The sequence below is a fragment of the Sus scrofa genome, chromosome 17, assembly GCF_054392235.1.
Source record: "Sus scrofa isolate SSC_HxYL_T2T_F1_AM1 chromosome 17, Sscrofa_HxYL_maternal_Yorkshire_Landrace_v2.0, whole genome shotgun sequence".
NCBI classification, from domain to species: Eukaryota; Metazoa; Chordata; class Mammalia; order Artiodactyla; family Suidae; genus Sus; species Sus scrofa.
The window spans coordinates 26,679,100-26,695,694 of NC_139399.1; the positions used below are offsets into that span (position 1 = coordinate 26,679,100).

At 42.2% G+C, this 16,595-nt stretch overlaps 1 protein-coding gene across 1 annotated transcript in view; it reads left to right on the forward strand.

Moving 5' to 3' along the window:
- The first annotated feature begins 51 nt into the window (after nt 1-51).
- Nucleotides 52-16,595, forward strand: part of SLX4IP (SLX4 interacting protein) — a 211,837-nt gene continuing 195,293 nt past the window's right edge. The window contains 1 exon segment of the mRNA XM_021078052.2: nt 52-219. The gene's annotated coding sequence lies outside the window, so the exon portion shown is untranslated.

The following is a 16,595-nucleotide window of genomic DNA, read 5'->3' on the forward strand; positions in this document are numbered from 1 at the left end:
CTTGTGTTTGGGCGGCGGCTGTTTTCCTCTGCGCGCGCAGGCAGTCTCTGGGAAGCGGAAAGTAAGGCGGAAGCACGAATCCCCAAGCTTCTAAAGATTGGCTTGAGAGCCTGCTGCTGTTTCAGTCTGAGTTTGCACAGCCAGGTACTACTTCATCAGTGACCCTGGAGAGTAACAAAACAAATAAAAGCCCGAACCCAAACCCTGTCACCATCATAGGTAAGAACTTGGAAATCCTGACCACCTAAGATGTTCCTTCACTTGAACTAAACTGTTTGCCCATCTCCTCTCCCCCTTTGGTGTTTTCCCTTTGATTATTGAACCTTTTCTGAATCCTTCTCCCTATGCTTCCACCTCTCTCCACTGTCTTTGAAGAGCTAAAAAGTTGTTAAACCTAAGGGTTCGGGAAGCCTGGGCTTTACAGTGAAAGTGTTGGTCTGGAAAATTACTTTTTTTGAGGAATAAAATGAAGTACAACGAATGGGCCAGGTGTTTGTTTCAACATCTATGTGTACAAATAGATTACCCTTCCCAGACATTTTTTTGGGGTTGTGACAAACAATTCAGATGGTGTTTGTGTATACTTCTCATTGATTCATTCAGTACATTTGTTGAGTACCTAGTGTGTACTAGGTCATAAAGATTATGCGGTAAATTCAAACAAACAAACAAAATGGGATCTTTTATCTCATTATATCTCTTTGACAGTTACTCAGGGCAAGTAAAAGTATTCTATGGTTCTTAGAACCGCTACACTGTACAAACAAATATTTGCTTGCTCTTTCTGCTCCCCTGCCCCTTTATTTCCTGGACTAGAAATAAATGGTGTCGATACTTATTTCTTGGATTCTAGACATAACTATATTTGTAGGCCAACTGGCTAATTTTACAACCAATATTCAAATTACTTAAGGCCTTTTGCTCCAAGTGTGGTCTATCAACCACATCAGCATCACCTGGGAGCTTGTTAGCAACACAGTCTTACTCCATCCCAAGGCCCACTGAGTCAGAATCTTCCTTAAGAAGTGCACCTCGGGAGTTCCTGTTGTGGCTCAATAGATTAAGACCTCAACTGGTATCCAGGAGGATGCGGGATCCTTAGCCTCTCTCAGTGGGTTAAAGGATCTGGTGTTGCCATGGCCTGCAGTGTAGGCTGCAGAAGCCGCTCAGATCTGGTGTTGCTGTGGTGTAGGCTGGCAGCTGCAGCCCCTATTCAGCCCCTGGCCTGGGAGCTTCCATATGGCACAGGTGTGGTCTTTAAAAAAAAAAAATTTGCAGCTTAAAGTTCCAAGAGCAGGGATTCCCACCATGGACTAAAAGCAAAGACTGGGAGTTCCCGTTGTGGCTCAGGGTTAACGAATCCAACTAGGGACCATGAGGTTTCAGGTTCAATCCCTGGTCTTGCTCAGCAGGTTAAGGATCCATCGTTGCCATGAGCTCTGGTGTAGGTTGCAGACACAGCTCGGATCCTGCATTGCTGTGGCTCTGGTGTAGGCTGGTGACTACAGCTCCGATTAGACCCCTAGCCTGGCAAACTCCATATGCCGCAGGTGCTGCCCTAGAAAAGGCAAAAAGACTAAAAAAATAAAATGAAAGCAAAGACTGTCTCTTTTCAACCTGTGCTTCTGAAATAATTCACAGTACAGTGTCAATTCCATATTTTAAAGGCAGTGGACATATGGCACATTTTCCCATGCTTTTATCCATCAGCTTGATTTCGTGATGCTAATTTAGCCCTCTAAAAAGTTGAGAATTTGTCAGTTGGGTATATTGTTAGGTAGTTTGTTCTATGACAACATCTCATGTCATGTTTGTGTATTTTTACTTTTAACTTATTTAAAGTTGAATCAAAATGCTACATGTATTCAGTAGTTTAGTATTGACTTGAAAACATTGGGCCATAGTTTACCAAAGCCTTTTTTTTTTCATCTGTGCATATGGAAGTTCCCAAGCTAGGAGTCGAATTGGAGCTGCAGCTGCTGGCCTAAGCCACAGCCATAGCAGTGCAGGATTGAGCCACATCTGTGAGTGATGCTGCAGCTTACATCAATTCCAGATCCTTAGTCCACTGAGTGAGGCCAGAGATTGAACCGGCATCCTCATGGACATTATGTTGGATTCTTAACTGGCTGAGCCACAATGGAACGCCTACCAAAGCTTTTTTTGAACTTTGCTTAATCTGCCTAAATGAGAAATCTAAATCTAATTTATCTCAGGGGTTCTCAACTTTGGCTGCTCATGCAGATCACTGGAGTGCTTTAAAAAACAAAAACAAAAACAAAAAACAACTCTAGACCAGTATCAGTAGAGGTTGAGATCCTCTGGAGGAAATTTGAGGAACCCTAATTCAAATCCTGGCTCCTCCAGCTACAGCTGTATGATCTTGAGCAGATTACTTAGCCCTTCTATGCCTTAGTTTCCTCATTTGTAAAATAGGTTTGATATATGAGGGTCAGATAAGTTAATGTAAGAAAAGTACTTAAGGAGTTCCCGTCGTGCCTCAGTGGTTAAGGAATCTGACTAGGAACCAAGAGGTTTCAGGTTCAATCCCTGCCCTTGCTCAGTGGGTTAATGATCCGTGGTGTAGGTTGCAGATGCGGCTCAGATCCCGAGTTGCTGTGGCCCTGGCGTATGTGGGTGGCTACAGCTCCGATTAGACCCCTAGCCTGGGAACCTCCATATGCCTCAGGTACGGCCCAGAAAAGACAAAAAAAAAAAAAAAAAAGTGCTTAAAACAGTGCCTAGCACATAGTCACAGCTATGTAAATATTAGTTGCCGTTGTTATAGTTGTTTGTATTAAAGTTTTTTTCATGCATGCAAATCACTTAAGGGGAAAAGTGTTGGAATTCCATGACTTTTCAGGACATGTACCCATTTGGAAAAGAAGGTGGTTTAAATATAGTATACTAAGTCAGGAAGATATGTGTGCGGGTGTGTTTCAATGGTCTTTTCTTTTTTTCAAACACCTATATTGAGGTATAATTGTCATACAGTAAACTCACATATTTAAAGCGTGCAATTTGATGTGTTTTACACATATACGCCCATGAAGCCATCAGTACAGTCAAGATAATGTGCATACATTATCCACCCCCCCTCCCTCCTCCCCACCCCCCAAAGTTTTCTCTGGCCCTCTTATAATCCGTCTGGCTTCTCTCTCCCAGGCAACCACAGATCTGTTTTTTGTCATTCTACATAAGTTTGCATTTCCTAGGATTTTATCTAAATGGAATCTTAGAGTATGTGCTGTTTGCGGGGTGGGATAGCATCTGGTTTCTTTCATGAATCGTAATTGAGAACCATCTGTGTTGTTGCAGGTGTCAGTAGTTCATTCCTTTGTGGTTGCTGAGTAGTATTCCATTGCATGGATAGATTAATTTGTTTACACTTTCACCAGTTGAAGGGCATTTGGCTTGTTTTTTATTTTCACATTAAAAACTTATTTTAATTTCATATTAAAATATCTAGTTACTTCATATTAAAAACATTTTAATTTAATATTAAAAAAAATATCTAGTTATTTGGTGGCCAAGCCTTCTACACATAGAGAAACTGGGAGATACCGGTGGTAAAATGTGGTAAAATGTATTTGTGTTGGGACTTTATCTCTGCCATTGTATAGTTTATGAATTTGTGTTTTCTGAATGAAACATGTTATAGCTTTTTTTTTTTTTTTTTTTTTTTTTTTTTTTTTTTTATAGATTTTTAGGGCTGCGCTTGCAGCTTATGGAAGCTCCCAGGCTAGGGGTCGAATCAGACCTACAGCTGCCAACCTACACCACGGCCACAGCAATACAGGATCTGAACCGAGTCTTCGACCTACACAGCTCATGGCAATGCCAGATTCTTAACCCACCGAGTGAAGCCAGGGCTCAAACCCCATCCTCATGGATCCTAATTGGGTTTGTTAACTGCTGAGCCACGAAGGAACTCCTGTTATAGCTTTTTGAAAATTGAAAATGCATGCATTGAGGTTTTAGTGGATTGGATCTCTTTATTACTGAGGTATAATTTATCTATAACATTAGTTTCAGATGTGCAATATAATCATTTGATCGTCTCAAATTTAGAAAAAAAAAAAACTAACAAAACCCAACACTTTCTGTGTGTGTGCTTATGTTTTATATGTTTATTTTTTTGGCCTCACCCACAACATGCAGAAGTTCCCAGGCCAGGGATCACACCTGAGCCACAGCAGTGACAATACCAGATCCTTAACCACTTGGCCACCAGGGAGCTCCCAAACACTTCTTTTGATTTAAAAAAAAATCCTACATACCCAAAATAGAAGGAAGCATCCTCAACCTGATAAAGAGCATCTGGAAAAAAACCATAGCTAAAATCATACTGAATGATGAAAGACCAAATGCTTTCTCCTCAAAGAGGAAAAGACAGTTGATGTTGAACAACTCAAGGGATTAGGGATGCCAACCTTCTGAGCTATTCAGAATCTGCATGGAACTTTATAGCACCCCAGCCCCCACCTCCCCCGGCCGGGTATCTGAGGTTCCACATCCGTGCATTCAACCAAGTGTGGATCATGTATTTGTTGGAAAGAAATCCAAGTGAAGTGGACTCTCCTGATTCAAACCCATGTTGTTCAAGGGTCAACTGTATATGATACGTTATTATTATGATTTCTTTTTGTCCTTTTAGGGCTGCACCCAAAGCATATGGAGGTTCCCAGGCTAGGGGTAGGATCGGAGCTACAGCTGCCCGCCTACACCACAGCCACAGCAACGAGGGTTCTGAGCCAAGTCTGCAACCTACACCACAGCTCACAGCAATGCCGGATCCTTAACCCACTGATTGAGGCCAGGGATTGAACCTGCATCCTCATGGATGCTAGTCAGACACATTTCCTCTGAGCCACAATGGAAACTCCGCAATACAGTATTATTAACTATGGTCACCATTACATTCCCAGGACCTTTTATCCCTAACTGGAAGTTTGTACATTTTGACTCTTTTCATCCATTTCACCATCTCCAACTTCTGCCTCTAACAACGACCAGCATGTTCTCTGCATCAGAGTTTGGTGTTTGTTTGGTTTGGTTTTAGATTTCACATATAAGTGAGATCGTATGCTATTTGACTTTCTCTGACTTATTATACTTAAGAGGATGCCCATTTATGTTGTTGCAAATGGCAGGATTTCCTTCTTTTTTTATGATTGAATAATATTCCTCTGTGTGTGTGTGTGTGTGTGTGTGTGTGTGTAATTTTCTTTATCCATTCATCTATCATGGATACTTAGGATGATTCCACATCTTAGATACTGTAACTAAACACTGCAATGGACATGGAGGTGCAGATACCTTTTCAAGTTAGTGTTTTTGTTGTCTTCCAGTAAATACCAAGAAGTAGAATTGTTGGATCATATGGTGGTTGTATTTTTAATATTTTTGAGGAACCTCCATATTGTTTTCCATAGTGGCTGCATCCATTTACATTCCTGTCTATGGCGCATGAGGGCTTCCTTTTCACCACATCCTCACCAACACTTATTTTTTGTTGTTGTTGTTTTTTTCTGTCTTTTGTCTTTTAGGGCCGTACCTGCGGCATACAGAGATTCCCAAACTAGGGGTCTAATTATAGCTGTAGCTGCCAGCCTATGCCACAGCCATAGCAACACCAGATCTGAGCCGTGTCTGCGACCTACACCACAGCTCATGGCAACACTGGATCCTTAATCCATTGAGCAAGACCTGGGATCAAACCTGCAACTTCATGGTTCCTAGTTGGATTGTTTCCGCTGCGCCACAACAGGAACTCCATGTTGTCTTTTTGATAATAGCCATTCTGACAGGTGCGAGATGGTATCTAATTGTGATTTTGATTTACATTTTGCTGAGGATTAGTGATTAGCCCATCTCATAGGTAAGAAAACCCGGGATTTTTTTGGGTCACGTGAAAAGGCATGATTTGGATGTATGTCTGTTTTACCAGAACCTGAGACTCACTGCCTCATGGGTCAGTGCCTATGTCTGTTTCTGACAAAGTGTTAAGTAAAAATTAGGTGGTGTTTATTAGAGAAGTCAGGTGGGGATTTTCTGTGGGTCCAGCGGGAATGGGAAGCTCAGATCATGGGTTAGCTGGCCAGATTAAGGGTATAGAGTGACTAAAAGGTAGGACTGTTCAGTGGACTGAATCTGGTGGGAGAGTTGAATATTTGGCCTACATTTAAAGAAAAAGAAAGAGGGAGTTCTCATCATGGCACAGCAGAAACGAATCCAACTAGGAGCCATGAGGTTGTGGGTTCGATCCCTGGCCTTGCTCAGTGGGTTAAAGATCTGGCGTTGCCATGAGCTGTGGTATAGGTCGCAGACACGGCTCGAATCTGGTGTTGCTGTGGCTCTGGTATAGGCCAGCAGCTGTAGCTCCGATTACACCCTTAGCCTGGGAACCTCCATATGCCGCAGGTGCCGCTCTAAAAAGACAAAAGACAAAATAAATAAATAAATAAAAAGGAAAAGGAAAAAAAAATCCCAATTTTTTTGTCACTTGCATTATCTTCCTTCAGTTCTTGATTGCTTCCCTGTTTGTCTTTTTCTTTTGATTTTCAAGCCCATTTCGGGCATTCAAGATTATCATATAAATAATAGGAAAAGCTGATTTTTAAAAATTTTTTAATTTTCCTTTTTTTTTTTTTTTTTTGCTTTTTAGGGCTGCACCCATGGCATATGGAAGTTTCCAGGCTAAGGTTCGAATCAGAACTACAGCTGCCAGCCTACACCACAGCCACAGCAATGCAGGATACAAACGAGCCAAGTCTGTGACCTACAGCACAGCAATACCGGATCCTTAACCCACTGAGCGAAGCCAGGGATTGAACCTGTATCATCAGGGATACTAGTTGGATTCTTTTCCACCGTGCCATGACGGGAACTCTCATGATTCTTTTTTTAGACTTCAATTACCTTCTTAAACATTATCTAAGTTCTTGCCAGCAAGATATTTTCTCGTTTGTCATTTTTTCCTTGGTATTTTGTTAAAGTTTGTGATTCCTTCCTTGATACTGTCCTTTTGTGTGTGTCTGTGTGTGAGAGAGAGAAAAAATTAGATTGGGAGAATAGAAGCAGAAGGAACGAAAGGATTTCTCATTGTTGAATTACAGTTGTTCCTTCAGAGATTCTAGGGCCTTTGTTTTCAGTTTCTGCTCCCATAGCTACTGAAAGTTTAAGACGAAAGAAGGAAGTACAATACTTTTCTGGATAAAATTTGAAATTTGGAGATTAGAAGCGTACAGTTAATTTCTGGTCTTTTTAAACTGGAGTAGTTGCTTTGGTTTGTGACATAGGCCAAGCAATGCCAGAGGAAGACAAATGTGAATTTCAGAATGCCTTGAATTTTCCCACAGCATAATCTAGAAGGTCACTGACTTTCTTTATTAGCGTTTATCTCTGCTTTGCATTTAAATGACAGGACAATCATGTGATATTGTTTAATCTACTTCCACTCCCACCCCAAATTAATGTTTCTAAGGATTTTAGAATCTTTCCCTCTCCTCTAAAAACACACATGCACACATATTTTTGGTGGGGTCATATGCTATCGAAGTCTCCTCTTTATGAAAGAATGCCTGTTTTCAGATCAGAGAAAGTGGTCTCAGGAATGCAGAATAGAGGATGAGATGTTATTTGTAAGACTTACTTTTTTTTTTTTTTTTTTGTCTTTTTGCTATTTCTTGGGTCGCTCCCGTGGCACATGGAGGTTCCCAGGCTAGGGGTCTAATCAGAGCTGTAGCCACCAGCCTACGCCAGAGCCACAGCAATGTGGGATCGGAGCTGTGTCTGCAACCTACACCACAGCTCATGGCAATGCCGGATCCTTAACCCACTGAGCAAGGGCAGGGACCGAACCCGCGACCTCATGGTTCCTAGTCAGATTCATTAACCACTGCGCCATGATGGGGACTCCAAGACTTACTCTAACTTCTTAGCATGCTTCTGTAAATGACATGCTTTCACATATTTGGATATTGATCTTTCTGGGGATTGTCCTGAATTTCTTAAAAACAGGCAATAGAACAAAAATTCTACTGAATGTAGATTTGAATTGGCAGTTCTGAGAGAGAAGGTTTTTTACCATTTATGCTTTAAACCCTAGGCACTGAGCTTGCTGTTCCCTCCTGAAAGTAACTCTAAGAGCCTAGAAAGATAATTTTTTTTAATGTGCATGTTTGCTTCTTAAATATGTGTGTGCACATTTATCTTTTAATGATTCTTTAAACAAGTTTAGAAAAACCTGCAGATGTTCCCAGATTGAAACCGTAATTAATACAGAGGCTAGGAGTTCCAGTCATGGCATAACAGAAACAAATCCGATTAGGAACCATGAGGTTGCGGGTTCAATCCCTGGCCTCGCTCAGTGAGCTAAGGATCTGGCATTGCCATGAGCTGTGGTGTAGATCACAGACACAGCTCAGATCTGGCGTTGCTGTGGCTCTGGTGTAGGCTGGTGACTACAGCTCCGATTAGACCCCTAGCCTGGGAACCTACATATGCCTTGGGTGCAGCCCCAAAAAGACAAAAAAAAAACCAAAAAAACCGGAGGCTAATCGAATTTTCTCCATTCAAATGAATGTTAGGATATCAGTATTTTAAAGACAAAACAAAAATGTACCCTGAAAAACATTTATGAACTTCAACCCTCTATGGTTGCCCATTATGTTCAATTACAAAATGCCTCCGTCTTTAGAGTTCCTATTGTGGCTCAGTGGGTTAAGAACCCAACACAGTGTCCTTGAGGATACAAGTTCCATCTGTGGCCTTGCTCAGTGGGTTAAAGATCCAGTGTTGCCGCAAGCTGCAGCATGGGTCACAGATGCAGCTCGGATTTGGCATTTCTGTGGCTGTGGCATAGGCCTGCACTTGCAGCTCCAATTCTATCCATAGCCTGGGAACTTCCATGTGCCTCTGGTGCAGCTGTGAAAAGAAACAAAACATAACAAAACCACTTCCATTTTCTGTTTACATTCATATGCATATAAACTCTCGAGGTTGGCTTCATGATACATATAATTGAAGTAGGACCAGAGACAGTGCTTGAGAGGGATTTGAGATTTGGAGACAGTAAAGAAACAATAGATAAACAGCTATAAAGCTAAAAAAATAAATTAACACAGTCTGTAGCCACTGATTTAAGTAACATCTGCAGACTCAAATTAGACTTTTGACGCATACCTGTGCACATGCCAGGTATCAGAGAGGATAAGAACGGATCCTGGTCTCAGGCAGATACGGTCAGGCAGATGGGAGAGACTGAGACCAGTTATGTGTAACTGAGAGGAGGGGGTGTAAGGCCCTGGTGTGGCCCAGAGAAGGGAGCCATTTACTCTGGGGATAACTAGAGGGCTTCGAGGAACAGGTGGCATCTGAGTTGGTTTTCAGAGGAGAACTCATCCTTAGGGAAGAGAGGACATTCTGAAGGCGGCATGCATGCATGGGCAAAGGCGGGGAGAGCTGGAGCTGCACATTCAAGGACACATGCCACCAGGGTTGGCCACATGGAGGCGTGGAAGCTGGGAAGGAGCCAGAGCCGGGGTGGAGGGGGGCAGGTATGGCACTATGGGAGACCCTGGTGAAGAGCCTTGAAGAGGGGACACCTGCTCAGACATCTCCAGCAATGGTTTTGAGGATGGAGAGGTGCCAGGATGGAGTCGGGGAACTTGAAGAGGCTCTGTTTGCAGGGGACACACAGGCTAACCATCTCTTTGGAATCTGGAACCTCCTGGCATCACCAAGTCCTGACTTTTCCCTGTGGGCGGCCGATGGGACCGTCTGTGACTGTCATCTGTTCTGTCCCAGATGACAGGCACTGAGAGAAGAGAGCAGAGTGTGTGCTGTCCCCAGATTCCCTGGCAAATGGTCTTTCTGTGTCTAAGACTCATGCTTTCTCGGGTTTCATAAAAGGACAGTGAAGGACATGCCCCTCACCTCCGCAGGGTGGTTGTCAAGGCACAAATAATAGACGGGATCAGAAGACTTCCACCTCCGCCCCCACTGTCTTGGCCAGAGCTGTGGAGTCTTGGCTGGGAGACAGGGGCAGCTTGCTCTGGGCTCCCCCTTTGCCCATTTTTCTTTTTTGCTTTTTAGGGCTATACCCAAGGCACATGGAAGTTCCCAGACTAGGGGTCGAATTGAAGCTATAGCTGCCGGACTACACCACAGCCACAGCAACTTGGGGTCTGAGCCTTGTATGTGACCTACACCACAGCTCATGGCAACGCCAGATCCCTGACCCACTGAGCGAGGCCAGGGATTGAACCCTCATCCTCATTGCTACTAGTTGAATTTGTTTCCACTGAGCCACTATGGGAACTCCACCATTTTTCTATTAGATTGCTTTCTTTGAGATAGGCATGCTTTGCTTGTTATGTCTTGCTAATATCTTCTCTCAGTTTGAGGCTCCAGCCCTGACCCCATTCTTTTTTTTTAATAAATCCCCTTTATTTATTTTTTTTGGCCACCCCTTGGTATATGGAGTTCCTGGGCTAGGGTTCAGATCTGAGCTGTAGTTTCCACCTAAGCCACAGCTGCAGGAATGCTGGGGCTGGGGATCAAACCTGAGTTCCAGCGCTCCGAACATGTCACCAATCCTGCCCCCCCCCCGCCCCCGCCCAGTTTCTTTACAGTGTTTTTTTTTGTTATTGTTGTTGTTATTTTACGGGCTGCACCTCAGGCATATGGAAGTTCCCAGGCTAGGGGTCAAATCATTGAATTGGAGCTGTAGCTGTGGGCCTACGCCACTGCAATGCCAGGTCCTTAACCCGCTGAGGAGACCAGGGATTAAACCTGCATCTTCATAGATACTAGTCGGATTCTTAACCTACTCAGCCACAATGGGAACTTGTTTAGGGTGTGTTTTGCTGAACTGAAATTTTAATTTTTTTGGCTGTGCCTGAAAAATGTTTTAATTTTTTTGGCATGTGGAATTTCCTGGTCTGGGAATCAAACCCATGCCACAGCAATAACCCAAGCCACACAGCAGTGGCAATGCCAGATCCTTAACTACTAGGCCACCAGGGAACTCCAAGAGTTCTTTAATGTTTAAGTTTATAAGTTATTTACTAGTTAAACGGATTGCAAATATTTTATTCCAGTCTATATAGAAGTTTTTTTTTTTTTTTTTTTTTTTTTTTTTTTGTCTTCTGTCTTTTTAGGCCGCACCTGTGGCATATGGAGGTTCCCAGGCTGGGGTCAAATCGGAGCTGCAGCCACCTGCCTACACCACAGCTCATGGCAACTCGGGATCCTTAACCCACTTATCAAGGCCAGGGATCAAACCTGCATCCTCATGATTGCTAGTCAGTTTTGTTAACCATGAGCCATGATGGGAACTCCTATAGAGAAGTTTTAACATTAATAATGGCCAATTCTACCACTCTTTTGCCTTATGGACTGTACTCTTTGTATCTAGTTTTAAAAACTCCTTCCTGTCTCTGAGTTCATGAAAATATTTTCTAAAAGATTCTAATTTTTCACATTTGAGTTTTTACCTCATCTTTATGTTTTGTGTGAAGTAGTCCAGTTTTATTTTTTTCCAAATGGATAGTTTTTGGAGCACAATTTATTGAATGAATAGTCTCTTTATTTCCCACTGATCTGTAGGGCTGCTCCCATCATCCATTTCCCTGAACCCATGGGTTTGTTTCTGGTCTATGAAGTCTGTCTCTTCAGCCTGTTTGTTTACCTCTATGCCAGCACATTGTTTAATTTACTGTAACATTGTGGTAGTTCTGCTGAAGCTGTTAAATTCCCTCCCTTGTTTTCCTCTCTTTCTTTTTCTCTCTCTCAAATATCTTAGTTCTTTTTGCCTTTCCTCAGATTCCTAGTTCAGGATTGTAGCTGGGATGGCACTGGCTTCAAAGATTAATATCGTGAGGTCTGGCACATGTCTTAATAAATTCATTCCTAGATATTTTATATTTGTGAAATGCTAGTTTAAATGATTACCTTCAAAAGCTCTCAAAGAAATTGCTTTTAAGGTTCATCAATAAGCACATTGGCTACATTCTTTGTAATTTCTTTATAAGATTTCTAATGTTTTTCTTTTTTCTATTTCCTTTCAAATGACCATGTGCTTTTATGCTACTTCAGTTTTTACATATGGTGATCTTTCTAGTATTAAACCAACCTTGTACTCCTCAGGTAAACTTCACTTGGATCTGGTGTATTTTTTTTAATGTATTGCTGGATTCAGATTGCTTCTGTTTGTTTGGAATTCTTCTATGTTTAGGTGTAGAATTGGCTGTGATTTTTCCAACCCCCCCCTCTTTTTAGGGCCACACCTGAGTCATGTGAACAGGCTAGGGGTCAAATCAGAACTACAGCTGCTAGCCTATAGCACTGCCACAGCAATGCAGGATCCAAGCTGTCTGCTCATGGCAGCTCCAGATCCCCAACCCACTGATCAAGGCCAGGGGTTGAAAATGCATACCCATGGACATTAGTCAGATTCATTTCTATTGCACCACAATGGCAACTCTTGATTTTCCTTTCTTAATCTGCCCCTGCCTGGTTTTTCTATCAGGGCTTCATTAAATGAGTTGTGTGCTGAGACGGGCTCCCTTCTACTCTCTTCTCTGGAAGCATTTGTGCATTGGCATTATTTATTCCTGGAATAGTTGTTGAATTTTGTATCACAGTAGTTTAGAAATGGAGGAGAGGGAGTTCTTGTGGTTCAGCAGGTTATGAACAGCACTAGTATCCACAAGGATGCGGGTTCGATCCCTGGCCCCACTCAGTGGGTTAAGGATCCAGCATTATTTACTAGTTAAACGGATTGCAAATATTTTGCCATGAGCTGTGGTGTAGATTGCAGACACAGCTTGGATCTGGCGTTGCTGTGGCTGTGGTAGAGACTGACAGCTGCAGCTCCAATTCAACTCCTAGCCTAGGAACTTACATATGCCGCAGGTGTGGCCCTCAAAAAAAAAAAAAAAAAAAAAAAAAAAAAAAAGAAGAAGAAATTGACATCTTAGCGGTCAGCCTGTCTAACAGCATTGTCCTACTAAGGCAGAAAGAATGAAACGCTGAGGTCAAATCCAGGAGGCATAGTCCACTGTACTGTGACTCAGCAATTTTCATTATTGTAGAAACCCTAATCCTGAAGTATAGGTAATAGCCATTTGATTACCTAAGACAGAGGGCTCAAAGCCTTCACCCAAAGTACATGCAAATCCATAGGGAGGCTTAGGAAACATCCCATCAACCTGACAGACTGGGTCCCCTAGGTTTCTAGGCTCATCTGATTAAGTTGAAGAACCCAGGAGGGGACGGTAGGCAGGGCAGGCCCTCTGACAGCTCATGGACAGATGAGTAAACAAGCAGAGACCTCGGCTCCGCTGTGAGCAGCTCTGTATAGGAACAAGCTCAAGGGGCAGTCACATGAATTGCCCATGGTGATGACACATGATCATTTCCATCTGAACTATAAAATAAATATTCAATATATGCTTTTTAAGTGAAATTCAATAAAGATTCAATATATTTTTTCAAAAATTTCTCTAAAAACTGGAAAAATAAAATGGTCTCCTTTCCTGGAATATTTCTTCGTCCAAACAGACTTTCTTGAGCACCCTCTAGTGGTAAGCAGTGCTCTGAGGGCTGGTCACCTTTGCAAACCTGCTCCTTCCAGGATCCATAATTGTGCTTTCACCACATTTGGAAATCAGCAGATTGATTCAGTTCATTTCAGATTTCAGTTCGTCGTGTAGATCATTTCCAGCACCTGTGCCTAGTGCTGTAATGAAGCAGAGGAAATATGCCTTTATCTCCAGTGACGTCAACAAGTATGCAGGCTCAAGGTCCATGCAACTGCTGGCCAGATGTATTTCGGGCTTTTTCTTGGTAGACTTTATTTTTTGTTTTTGAAGAAGTGTGCCATGTTGCATAGCATGATGGTAAACTGAATTGTTCAAACCGGAAGTTCCTGTTGTGGCTCAGTGGAAATGAACCCGACTAGTAGTATCCTTAAGGATTCGGGTTCGATCCCTGGCCCTGCTTGGTGGGTTAAGGATCTGGTGTTGCCATGATCTGAGGCATAGGTCGCAGACATTGCTTGGATCCCACGTTGTTGAGGCTGTGGTAGAGACTGGCAGCTGCAGCTCCAATTAGACTGGGAACTTCCATATGCCGCAGGTGCCACCCTAAAAAGACAAAAAAAAAAAAAAAAAAAAAAAAAAATTCAAGCCACATTTACCTTACCTTGGTTCCTCCCTTGTTCCTTCCTTTCCTCCTTCTTCTTCCCCCATTCTTTCCCATCCTCCTTCCTTCCCTCCCTCCCCTTTCTGTCTCTGTCTTTTCCTCTATCTCTTTCTTTGATTAGCAGGAGAGAACCACCACTCATGTAGCTTTATTTGAAGTCATGTTCTGGGTTGGGAACTTGTGTATTGGCTGGGGACCAAGAAAGGGAACGTACCTACCTTGACAGCCTAGTTAGCATATGACCTTGGCACTTTTGCAGGGGACAGATGGTGCTAGTTTGCCCTTGGTGAGCTGACCTGACTCTTCTCCTGCCCTTGACCTTCAGCTGCAAGACCCTGGCTTGGTCCCCCAAGTTCTCATTAGGGAAAGAGATGTCAGGCCTGAGAGTAGATGATCCATAGGGTGCCTTTAATCCTGAAATTGTTACTTTTGAGACTGCAAACACTGTTGGAACAAGTGAAAAAACTGAGAGGCAGAATGCCACGTGGTATTAAAAATGGGTTAAAAGTATGCAAAATGTACTATACGGCTTCTTTTTTTCATGTAGCCTGTTTTACATGGGAGACCATATTATTTCATATAAAAATATGCTTTTCAGTTCTAGATTCTTACAGATTTTATTTTTGAGATAGGATTTTGATGGTATTTTTCGAAGAATCCAGACCTTAAAAGGTAATTGTAGCTGCTCTTGCTTTACCAATTAAAAAAAAAAAAAAAAAAGCATTTAAAGAAAGTTGACCAGAACCTTGTTGTGAGTCAGAAACATTACCTTCACTGTAATATGGCTCAGAATCTATCCATTGGCAAATATGGTCTTAAAGCCTTGCCACAGCCTTCCATGTGGTCCACCTGTCCTATGAAAAATAACTAGATCATGCATGCTTCCACTTTGGTTGAGTACTTGCAGCATAGCTCTTCTCCCTCTTTTCTCCATTTAGCTGAACCACTTGAGTCCCCCCTAAGCACCCCCAGTAAGGGACTCTCTAAATTCTTAGCAGAAGTTTTTTAAGCCTGACTCAGTGTATTTAAGGGGATTGGCTGTATGTTTATCAGGCTCAAATAATAGAATTTTAAAGATCTAAAGTTTTCAGAACAACCTTTATAAATGTTGTTTTCAAACACAAGTTCCTAACTTTCTAGAAACTTAATTTTTCCATTTACACCTCTAAATGGGCTTGTTAAGATGAACATTATTAAAAAATTTTCTGGGAGTTCCCGTCATGGCTCAGTGGTTAACAAATCCAACTAGGAACTATGAGGTTGTGGGTTTGATCCCTGGCCTTGCTCAGTGGGTTAAAGATCTGGCGTTGCCCTGAGCTGTGGTGTAAGTTGCAAATGCAGCTCCAATCCCACATTGCTGTGGCTGTGGCATAGGCCAGCAGCTTCAGCTCCTATTGGACCCCTAACTGGGGAACCTCCATATGCTGTGGGCATGGCCCTAAAAAGACAAAAGCACAAAAAAAAATTTAGAATCATATTATGTGTTGGAGTTCCTGCTGTGGTGCAGTGGGTTAAGAACCTGACTGCAGTGGCTGGGATTGCTGTATAGGCACAGGTTTGATCCCTGACCCGGTGCAGTGGGTTAAAGGATCCAGCTGTGATGTAGGTCATAGCTGTGGCTCACCTTCAGTTCCTGGCCTGGGAACTTCCGGATGCCATGGGTATAATGATAAAGAAAGATTTTAAAAAGATTACCAGATTTTTGGGGAGGGGGGGAGTTTCTTGGTCTAGTGGTTAGGATTCAGTGCTTTCACCTCTTCAGCCCAGGTTCAGTCCCCGATCTGGGAACTGAGATCCCACATTAAGGTGCTGTACATTGTGGCAAAAAAAGTATAAATTTAAAAAAAGGTTATCAGGTTTTTTTTTAAAGATCATTAAATTCATCAGATTTAAAAAACAAAACAAAACATTGACAAAGTAAGAGTAACTGTTAACACTTATCCATGGCCTCTTGTTTTTAAATGATCATATTGAGGGTTTTCATATTCTTAGCCCTTTGGTAATTTTGAGTTAGCTATTACTATCCCTATTTTATAAATAAGGAATCTGGGATTAGAAATAATCCATTTTTTTCTTTTCCATTATGTCTTTTTTTCTTTGTCATTATGGTTTATTACAGGGTATTGAATATAATTCCCTGTGCCATACAGTTGGTCCTTGTTGCTTACCCTTTCTCTATATAATAGTTTGTGTCTGCTAATCCCAAATTCCCAGTCCATCCCTCCCTGCCCCAGCAACCAGAAGTCTGTTCTCTCTGTGAGTCTGTTTCTGTTTTGTAGATAAATTCATTTGTGACATGTTTTATATACCCCATATAAGTGATATCATATGGTATTTCTCTTTTTCTTTCTGATTACATCACTTAGTATGGTAATCTCTAGGTC